Source organism: Mus caroli, chromosome 2, assembly GCF_900094665.2.
Source record: "Mus caroli chromosome 2, CAROLI_EIJ_v1.1, whole genome shotgun sequence".
In the NCBI taxonomy this organism is placed as follows: domain Eukaryota; kingdom Metazoa; phylum Chordata; class Mammalia; order Rodentia; family Muridae; genus Mus; species Mus caroli.
In genome coordinates, this window is record NC_034571.1 from 140,262,228 (window position 1) to 140,270,436 (window position 8,209).

Here is an 8,209-nt window from a genome sequence, read left to right on the forward strand (position 1 = left end):
GCCATTGCTGTTCTATTCAGGAATTTTTCCCCTGTGCCCATATCTTTGAGGCTTTTCCCCACTTTCTCCTCTATCAGTTTCAGTGTCTCTGGTTTTATATGGAGTTCCTTGATCCACTTAGATTTGACCTTAGTACAAGGAGATAGGAATGGATCAATTCGAATTCTTCTACATGATAACCACTAGTTGAGCCAGCACCATTTGTTGAAAATGCTGTCTTTTTTCCATTGGATGGTTTTAGCTCCCTTGTCAAAGATCAAGTGACCATAGCTGTGTGGGTTCATTTCTGGGTCTTCAATTCTATTTCATTGGTCTACTTGTCTTTTGACTGACAATCTTATCAAAACAAACTTACTAACCAACCCCTAAAGCAAGTCATGTATTCCCACTATATTTACATTTGCATCACAGCCTTTAATGATTTTATTTTGTGTGTTCATGTGTGGGGTGTGTGTACCTGTCTGTGATGTGTGCATGTGCATGTAGTTACATATGTGTATGTATATCATATGTCTGGAGGTCAGAGGTAAATCCTAGACATCTCCCTCCATCCCCCTCTATATTATATTTTGAGGCAGGGTCACATGAACCCAGGCCTCATCATTTTAGACGTCCATGGGACCTCATCAGCACTGGGCTCTGCACAAACATCACCGTGTCCAGTTTTTACATGGATGCTGGGCTCCGCACAAACATCACCGTGTCCAGCTTTTACATGGATGCTGGGCTCCGCACAAACATCACTGTGTCCAGCTTTTACATGGATGCTGGGCTCCGCACAAACATCACCGTGTCCAGCTCTTACATGGATGCTGAGGATCCAAACTCTGCTCCTCATGCTTGCACACTAAGCTCTTTCCTGATGGAGTCTCCTCTTCAGCTCCTGCAACAGTCCTATTTATATGCCTGCGATTTATCATCTGTCCTTCCTACTAGAGTCCAGGCTCCATGTTCCGAACATCTATCCTGGCGGACTGTAGGCACTGAACAAAATGTATTGAATATATGCGTAAACAAGACAGTTTTGAAATAGGTTCAACTTGTGGCAAGCACAAGGGATTTTTAGAATGATGCATTTCTTTAGGACTTTGTGGGCTAAGTGTGGGTCAAGGAGGCATGCCTGTTAAATGTTGTGACTTCAGCCATGTAAATTAGAAAAATCCACAGAGTATAACCCAGGTGATATTTTCCTGCCTTTATAGTATCTGTTTTCCTCTGGGCCATCACTTCACTCACCAATCAAACCTGTGACATCAACTGTTCTCACTCCTTAACCTGCCTGAGTTCATCTTTAACCACCAGGGTCAGTTCCCCATCATAAAGCACACCTCCTCTTTCATGGCTTGGGCCTGGTTTTCCTGCTCCATGGTTTCCTTGCTCTATGGGAGCCTAGTCTATTGCAAGCCTGATTAAATGGAAGACAGCCTATGCAGGACCCTCAGCCACAGAGTCCGTGTGTCTTGGGCTAGTAATGTGCCAGTATCCCACCCCTAGGGCCATTCCCAGTATGAGTTACTGAACTTCCAATGTTTTTAAATGTCTATCTGCTAAATAGCCATCCACACCCCATTTCTCTTCCCTTTGCCTCCCCCGCCTTTCTTACACAGTCCCCTACTGTGCTTCTTCAATTCCAGCAAGTTCTTTTCCATCATGTTCTCCTGGTGGCACATTTCCAGCAAATACTTGCCTTTGTGCTCACACTGGGAAGAATGTACTGGAAAGAGTCAGGGCATAGTAAGTAGTGCATTTTCTCTATTCCTCTTACTTAGTATCTTCCACATCAGGACAAAGCCTGTGCCACTGGCAAGCCTGGCCTCTACCTGGACCTGTGAAGGAATGACTTTCTGGGAGTGCGCTGGACCACCAGCAGCCCTATTTAGGAGTCAGTTAGAATTCAGAGGTGCAGGCTCTATCCTGGAGCTGTGGGATCAGAAATGGAGTTGGCTCGGCGCCACAGATGCCAATACCAACAGCTTTCTACAGGATCCAGCTCCAGGAAGTGTGGAGACACCACTTTAAAGTTTTCCCAGTCAAATGGATGGGCAGTTCTCTCCTGCACTGACTACTAGTGGGAGGTTTGCTTAGGATCATGTGACGACTCTTAGCAGTGATGACAGATGATCTCAATATTATTTAACAAATATGATTATTCTTATTGTAGGTAGATGGCATAGGGCTTTGCATTGGAGACCCCTATGTGAACCATCAGCTTTTATCAGTGTTGGATGCATCCCTGGATACTTTATCATTTCCATACTTGCCATACTGGGGCTCATTTGTGCTTCCAACAGCCAGTGCCTATATACCTCAGGGTGTCTGACCTGAGGCTTTGATTGTTTTGCTTGTGTGGAGACCTGAGACAAGCCATTAACCAGTGACAGAAGTGTCCGTGACTCATTAGGACTTACAGGACTCAGAAAGGCAATTAGAACCACCTATGTGTTGTTACGACAGCAGGACACAGATTAAAATCAGCAGAATAGAATCACTGGGGTCAGGCTCAGAGTACCAAGCTGTGGCACTCCAGCTTCTCTTCCCCAGGGGGCTCTGCAGGCAGAGCCTGATTTTCCTTCCATTGTTGAGGTAAGGCACACTCATATAGCTTTACTAACCAGGGACACGGAATATCCAATAGTCACACAGACATGACTGCTCACCTGGCTCATTATAATCTCTAGCGCCCTCTGAGGTCAAACTGACACCTAGGCCCCCACCATAAATGGCATTGTTAGCATGGGTATCTGGTGTGGCTCAAGGTCCCAGCTAAATAAAGACTCTTATCACCTGGGACATTTCAAGGTCTGAGAGGTGACCTCCCTTAAGCTGTCCAGTAACTAGATCTTTCTTAGAACTGATTTAACCCTTTGCTGAATGTAGAACAAAGTACTCCAGATGTCTCACTGCCCACTGAGCCTGCCCTAGCTGTGTCCAGCTGTGACTCCATCTCCAGTGCTCCCTGGCAAGGAACACCATAAGAAGTGAGGGAGCAGAGAAATACCCCAGCTTCTCCTGCTCAGTTCTTTCTTTCTTTTTTCCTTTTATGTTTATTCTTTCTTTTATTTTGGAAATGAGGTTTTACTATGTAGCTTAGGATGGCCTTGCAGTGATCATTCTGCTCCAGCCTTCCAAGTACTGAAATTGTAACTGTGACCCATTATGACCATCTTGGTGACTACATCTCTGTCTTTTGTCATATGTTCTCACTGGCCAAACCTCAATGGAAACCACTTAACAAGAAAGTCTGAGAAAGGCGGAATTGTTCTGGAGGTAGCAGCAACTGCTGGGCTCATGTGCTTTGCAAACACTGATAGGGAGTGGAGATTAAAAATAAAATAATACGGACATAGTGATGATTGGAGTTATTTACGCAAAACAAACAAACAAACAAACTAGAAGAGCTATATAGCTTTCTGAACAGTAGGACTGATGTGTACATGTGTACACGTTCAATTTGTTCTGTGCACTATCAAAGCTTGAGAGACCTTAGTGGCAGTTTTGGGTTCCTCTATCCCTCCTAAGGGTGGGCAGCCAATAGGCTGATGTTGCCTCATCTAGAAGATTAAACAGCCAGAGCACCTCACCCCTAACAGCTTAAAATGACATACTGAGAACAGCAAGTATAATACCCTTATGTTTACACGGTATGAGTGCCCTTTGAAAATCTGATTAGCTTTTTTAATTACCAGGGACCCTTTCAGCACTTAGCTGGGAAATTGCTGGATCTAATTAATACTTTCTGTGTGTCAGGAAAACACCATTTACTTCACTATCCGTGCTCTCAGCCTTGGAGGCTTCAGAGTTCAGCACCCAAGTCGCATCTTGGCAACGTCCCCTTCTCTCTCACCATTGCTCTGCATGCTGCTGCTGAACCATAAAGTGGACAAGAACTTTATGGATGGTCTTCCTAAGAGGGACAGATGTGCACCGAATTTCATAAGTGTTAATTACAGCGGAAAGCTAGCACAGAAGAGACATGGGCAAGAAGAGGAGACAGTCTTCAGATTGTCCCTACCACGTGCTGTGGATGGAGGGACACTTCCCTATGTGGGACAGTGATTAAAATAAGTTATTCCCATGCTGTCTGAGAGGTGTGTGTTGCACAACTGGCAAAGAATGAGAACAAGAGCCTGGGGTTTGGGGGAGCTGGCATCTTTATTGAATGTTGTCTTGACCCTCATCTTCCACAGCGGCAGGTGTTCATACAGACTTACTGTGTAGAGGCAGAGTCTTGACATTTAGTTCAGACAGCCAGACCTTTGGCAGTTCCTGTAAATCCAAGCCAAGGAAGTCTATAGAAGCCACCTGGTGGATTGGGGCTGGGGGCTTACTTTAGCAACTGCTTATATAGCCTTAGGGGGGTCACGACTGCTTTTATACAAGACCACAAGCACCCAAACTTTCATCTTTTAGTGTTCAGATGATCAGAGCTGTGACTGGTCAAAGAGCTGGAAGGCCCTGGAGAAGCCAGAGTTCAGACTGACACTCACATGTTCCTGCTGAGGGGAACACATACTCACCGCTTCCATCTTCATGTGCTCTGGATCAGAGTGTGTGCACAGACTCTCCGATAATCCACAAGGGCTTCCTACAATCCCATCAATCAATAATACTACTGTCACAAATCTTTTCAGCACTGACAGGAAAAACAAGTCCTGACTCCGGGGGGTATCACGAGGACATTCTCAGTATAAAGTATTGTCAACTAGTGCATCCATGCTAATACAAAACTATCCAAATGCCTTAAAGACGGTTAAAGAGAAATCACGCCTGAGAGCCAACTTCTATGAGGCATAATTGGCAGCAGAGGGCAGCAGAAGACACCGTTTGGAAATTCAGTCTGCAACTGGGCACATCCTTCCCGTGCCACACCAGTCAGACAACACACACACACACACACACACACACACACACACACACACACACACACACACACGGCAGATCTGTTTGCCAAGGCCTCACCCTTCTTACATGACCACTAGTCACTGGGCAGGTTAGCCACAGCTCAGGTCTGACGAGACGCTTTTCACTGGGGCCATCGGGTGGGTTGAGACAGGACTAAGGAGGAAAGAGCTGGTTGGCGGCTCACTTCCCTATCCATGTGACCTGGCAGTGGAGCCCAGATGTTGTTAAGGTGGTAGGCAACCTTGTCTATTGTCCTGGTGCTAATGAGAAGTGCCTTTGGGGTTTAGGCAGCTGCTTGTTTGGAGGAAGACAGAAAACTGTCAACCTGTGATTTCCTCCAGACCCTTAGACCCTATAGGCAAAAACCCCAGGTCACCTCGCTGTGCATGGGTCAGGGGTTAGATGCCACCACCCTGACTCTTCTTAGAGTCCTCTGAAGCTGGGGTGAGTGTGTGGCGACACTAACGACGGGGAGAGAAAAGACAGAGTCGGAACAAGCCTGGGAGAAAAAGCAGGCCCCATTGCAAGCACACTTCACTGCTTTTCGTTTCTAATATGTTCCATTAGCTCTCGGTATAATGTTTCCAAATGAGCCACAGCAGGGACTGTGGTACTCTCTTTTCTTCAGGGTTACTGATGAACCCTCTCTAACTTAGCTGTCCCTCTCCTTTTCTACCCCACACCACCCCTGGTCTTTTCTTTCATTAAGAAATAATCCTATCTTCTTTTGTGACTTGAAATAACATCAATATCCTTAGACCCTCATGCTTTTTTATTGCTATTATCTTTCTGTTTTTGAGACAGGACCCTACCCTGTATGTAGCTCGGGCTTGTCTTGGACTGGTAACCATTCTCCTGTTTCACCCTCCCAAGTGCAGGAGCTACCAGGCCTGACTACATCCTGTGTTTATATATTTAGCCCAACTCCTCTCCCAATCTCTCATGATTGCCTTGAAAATCATTCTAGGGAAAAAAAAGTAAATCATTCTGGGAAAATAAGACTAGGATGTCTAAGGATGTCTCAGGGACATAGCTGATAAAGAATTCTTGTTTTTTTTTTTTTTTTAGGCTGGACCTAGTGAACCTTTTCTACACTTGTTAGTGTGAACTCCATCATCTTTCCCCCTCACTTTTTATTGTTTCCTTGTGAGTTTCACATCATGCACCCTAGCTAGTTTCACTCATCTCTCTCCCCCTGTATCTGCCCTCTGCCCTTGCAACCTCCCGCTCCCAGAAGAAAATAAACACTCAATCAATAAACAAACCAAAACATCTCATGGTGGGAGCTGTAGTGTGTTGCAGTGCATCCCATAGTATAGCGTTCTATCCACACAACTTCACTTGCCAATGTTCAGAAGCCTATGGCTTCTGCCACACCATCAATATTGGATTCTCACTGGGTCTCCTCCCAGTTATCTCGTTGCTTCCCCTTTTGTGCACCACTAGGGTGAGCTCTTCAGCACTGCTCTGGCTAATCCACCCAAAGCAGACATCATCAGGAGGCAGGGCCATGTCACCTGTGCATCCAGAGCCAGCTCCTCCTTGCTGCCCAGTTGAAGTACCTGGGGACTATTCTCTAAGTACTGCATGTAGTAAGGAGCTGGGCCAGTTTTCTCTCTCTTATATCCTCAGGGCTGGCTCACCCATGTCTTCACCATGAGGGCCAGCTCCACTGTATTGCCCAGACAGAACTCCATCATCTTAATAGCTCAGGTCTTGGCTTGTCCTCATACATACATACTCTGCCTGGACCAGATTGTTTGCCATCCCAAGATGCTAAGAGCAGAACCAGTTTCATCTCTCCTTTTTTCCCCTCCAAACACCACAATTGAGTAGTTTTCCAGGTTTTTATACCTGTTCATCTATAGTCTATTATTAATAGAACATCAGGATAAGTGATCTCTTTAAAAATCTTAATCACTTGCTGTCAGGCCTGTACTTACAGCCTCTCCTGCTTCTAATTAATTCTGAATGAAGAGAAATTCCTGCAATGCCTTTCAGACCTCTCTGATCTGGGTCTTCAGTGTCAGCATCTGTCACTCTCCCTTCTACCCACTTTTGGCCACAGTGGCCTCTGTGATGCCAGGCTTACACATTCTTTCTCTACACGTGCTCATGCACTTCCCTTAAGCCATGGCTCATCTTCTCAGGGAGACCTCCCAGCACATCCTTTAATTAATTCTGCCTCTCTCTCCAGCTCTGTCTTCTCTCTGTCCCATGCCCTCATTGTTGGGATGATGGCCTGATCTTAGATTCTGCTTACTGGCTTCCAATTTCAGGATGTAGGTATGTTGTGGCCCATCCCTTGCTTTGTTCACTGATGTCACTGAGTCCCTAGAACAGTTACAGCACTTACAAATACTTGGCAAATCTTTTAACAGATACCGTTTAATCAATTGTCTTGTCTGTACAATGCCCTTCCTGAGATGTCTAGCTGTTTTAACCTAATCTGATTTGATCTAGATTAAAAACATCAGGGTGTGGAAAAAGAGAAGGACATTCCAATGAATTTGTACCATGGGCCATTTCATTAAAACTATTGTTCCAATCTGTACTCTGCCAACAGTGTATGGAAGCTGCTTGCCACCATGTTTTCTCTAGCATTTGATGTTTTTGTCTTTGTGACTATAGCTATCACCATTAGTTGAGATTGTCAGTTGTGGCTCTGTGTGCATTTCCCCAATGGTAAGCATATTTTCTTTGCAGTGTTGTGGGATAGTCAGAGAGCATTATATTAAGTGAAGTAAGCTGAACATAGAAAGAGAAATACCTCATGTTCTCGTTTATTTGTGGCAGATAAATAAAACTGACTCCAGAGAAGTAGAGTGGAATAATGGTTATCAGAGGCAAGGAAGGAAGGAAGAGTTGAAAAACTCAGTGACTTGGGTGTAAAATCCAGTTAGATAGGAGGAAGCATTTTTAGTGTATTCTACAGCAAAGTTATATCCACACCTGTCTAGTTCAGAAGAGCTGGGAGAAAGGATTTTGAATATTTGCAGAACAAATGACAGCTGGTTGAGACAGTGGGATGCTAATTACCTGAATCTAACCCCATAGCATAAATTGTATAATTCATATGTACCTATTAAAATAATAAAGGAAATAGAAGGAAAAATTGCCATGCCAAAGTGTCAGGGCTAAGACCAGTGAAGACAGTGTGCACTTTTCTTTGAACAAAGACACCTTGGATGTTTTCTTTTTTTTTTATTTTGAATATTTTTATTACATATTTTCCTCAATTACATTTCCAATGCTATCCCAAAAGTCCCCCATAGCGCCCCCCACTTCCCTACCCACCCATTCCCAT